The 2,500-nt window shown below is 40.8% G+C and overlaps 5 non-coding genes across 5 annotated transcripts in view; all 5 read right to left on the bottom strand.

Moving 5' to 3' along the window:
• Positions 1-150: 150 nt before the first annotated feature.
• On the bottom strand, positions 151-269 carry LOC141317150 (5S ribosomal RNA). The gene has a single exon (XR_012351737.1). It is a non-coding gene; the product is annotated as a 5S ribosomal RNA (ribosomal RNA).
• An 84-nt stretch (positions 270-353) lies between these two features.
• On the bottom strand, positions 354-472 carry LOC141317686 (5S ribosomal RNA). The gene has a single exon (XR_012352049.1). It is a non-coding gene; the product is annotated as a 5S ribosomal RNA (ribosomal RNA).
• An 801-nt stretch (positions 473-1,273) lies between these two features.
• Positions 1,274-1,392, bottom strand: LOC141292812 (5S ribosomal RNA). Its single transcript, XR_012340581.1, has one exon. It is a non-coding gene; the product is annotated as a 5S ribosomal RNA (ribosomal RNA).
• An 84-nt stretch (positions 1,393-1,476) lies between these two features.
• On the bottom strand, positions 1,477-1,595 carry LOC141292806 (5S ribosomal RNA). The gene has a single exon (XR_012340580.1). It is a non-coding gene; the product is annotated as a 5S ribosomal RNA (ribosomal RNA).
• Positions 1,596-2,396: 801 nt separating this feature from the next.
• Positions 2,397-2,500, bottom strand: part of LOC141316579 (5S ribosomal RNA) — a 119-nt gene continuing 15 nt past the window's right edge. Inside the window, exon 1 of the ribosomal RNA XR_012351435.1 lies at positions 2,397-2,500. This exon is cut by the window's right edge and continues 15 nt beyond it. This is a non-coding gene — a ribosomal RNA (5S ribosomal RNA).

Here is a 2,500-nt window from a genome sequence, read left to right as displayed (position 1 = left end):
ACTTAAAATGTTAAGAGTAATAAAATGGCCTAGAAAACATGTAAAACACTTAAAACTCTATAATACATGTAAATGATTGTAATAAATAGAGCGGTAAAACACGTCTTTCTAAAAGCCAGCATATTATATAAATAGTGAAGAAAAGGTAAAAGCTTACAGCACCTGGTATTCCCAGGCGGTCTCCCATCCAAGTACTAACCAGGCCCGACGCTGCTTAGCTTCCGAGATCAGACGAGATCGGGCACTCTCAGCGCGGTATTGCCATAAGCGAGGGCTGCTCCAAAAAGTGGGCTATTTAAAGATCAGCCTCCGTAAAAGCCAGCATATTATATAAATAGTGAAGAAAAGGCAAAAGTTTACAGCACCTGGTATTCCCAGGCGGTCTCCCATCCAAGTACTAACCAGGCCCGACGCTGCTTAGCTTCCGAGATCAGACGAGATCGGGCGCTCTCAGCGCGGTATGGCCACAAGCGAGGGCCGCTCCAAAAAGTGGGCTATTTAAAGATCAGCCTCCGTAAAAGCCAGCATATTATATAAATAGTGAAGAAAAGGCAAAAGCTTACAGCACCTGGTATTCCCAGGCGGTCTCCCATAAAAGTGTAACAATCGGCCTTATCAGCTGAGTTACAAGACTAAAATGGGGTCAGATTTAACTGTGAGAGATGACTAGTGGTTAAAAGAATGAGACATAAAAGAAAATTGGTTTAAATAGATTTGGTGTATTTACAAGGTTCACATAAAATACTTTAAAACAACACGATAAAACTAGGTAAACTCTGTTAAAAGAATACAGTTCATTTGTCCATACCCTAAAAACAGGTAAACTCTGTTAAAAGAATACAGTTCATTTGTCCATACCCTAAAAACAGTCCAAGAACCCCAGTGTGTTGATAAGTCCAATGTGAGTGTCCACCAGTGTATATACAATCCACAGAAAGTGTAATCCAAAGTTTGCAGGTGGTGAATGGAAAGGTGAGCTCTAAAATTAGCAACTCCTCAATCCAACAGTTTGGTGACTGTCCTTTGTTTGTCATGCTGCTCTCTTATACAGTTGTACTTCCTGCTTCCTGTCATGTGTCTAGTCACATGACAGGACAACCATCCATTTATTAAAGACACATACACTTAAAATGTTAAGAGTAATAAAATGGCCTAAAAAACATGTAAAACACTTAAAACTCTATAATACATGTAAATGATTGTAATAAATAGAGCGGTAAAACACGTCTTTCTAAAAGCCAGCATATTATATAAATAGTGAAGAAAAGGCAAAAGCTTACAGCACCTGGTATTCCCAGGCGGTCTCCCATCCAAGTACTAACCAGGCCCGACGCTGCTTAGCTTCCGAGATCAGACGAGATCGGGCGCTCTCAGCGCGGTATGGCCATAAGCGAGGGCTGCTCCAAAAAGTGGGCTATTTAAAGATCAGCCTCCGTAAAAACCAGCATATTATATAAATAGTGAAGAAAAGGCAAAAGCTTACAGCACCTGGTATTCCCAGGCGGTCTCCCATCCAAGTACTAACCAGGCCCGACGCTGCTTAGCTTCCGAGATCAGACGAGATCGGGCGCTCTCAGCGCGGTATGGCCATAAGCGAGGGCTGCTCCAAAAAGTGGGCTATTTAAAGATCAGCCTCCGTAAAAGCCAGCATATTATATAAATAGTGAAGAAAAGGCAAAAGCTTACAGCACCTGGTATTCCCAGGCGGTCTCCCATAAAAGTGTAACAATCGGCCTTATCAGCCGAGTTACAAGACTAAAATGGGGTCAGATTTAACTGTGAGAGATGACTAGTGGTTAAAAGAATGAGACATAAAAGAAAATTTGTCTAAATAGATTTGGTGTATTTACAAGGTTCACATAAAAGACTTTAAAACAACACGATAAAACTAGGTAAACTCTGTTAAAAGAATACAGTTCATTTGTCCATACCCTAAAAACAGGTAAACTCTGTTAAAAGAATACAGTTCATTTGTCCATACCCTAAAAACAGTCCAAGAACCCCAGTGTGTTGATAAGTCCAATGTGAGTGTCCACCAGTGTATATACAATCCACAGAAAGTGTAATCCAAAGTTTGCAGGTGGTGAATGGAAAGGTGAGCTCTAAAATTAGCAACTCCTCAATCCAACAGTTTGGTGACTGTCCTTTGTTTGTCATGCTGCTCTCTTATACAGTTGTACTTCCTGCTTCCTGTCATGTGTCTAGTCACATGACAGGCCAACCATCCATTTATTAAAGACACATACACTTAAAATGTTAAGAGTAATAAAATGGCCTAAAAAACATGTAAAACACTTAAAACTCTATAATACATGTAAATGATTGTAATAAATAGAGCGGTAAAACACGTCTTTCTAAAAGCCAGCATATTATATAAATAGTGAAGAAAAGGCAAAAGCTTACAGCACCTGGTATTCCCAGGCGGTCTCCCATCCAAGTACTAACCAGGCCCGACGCTGCTTAGCTTCCGAGATCAGACGAGATCGGGCGCTCTCACCGC

Source organism: Garra rufa, chromosome 1 (genome assembly GCF_049309525.1).
Source record: "Garra rufa chromosome 1, GarRuf1.0, whole genome shotgun sequence".
Taxonomy (NCBI): Eukaryota; Metazoa; Chordata; class Actinopteri; order Cypriniformes; family Cyprinidae; genus Garra; species Garra rufa.
This window is presented reverse-complemented; position numbering and strand designations above follow the sequence as displayed.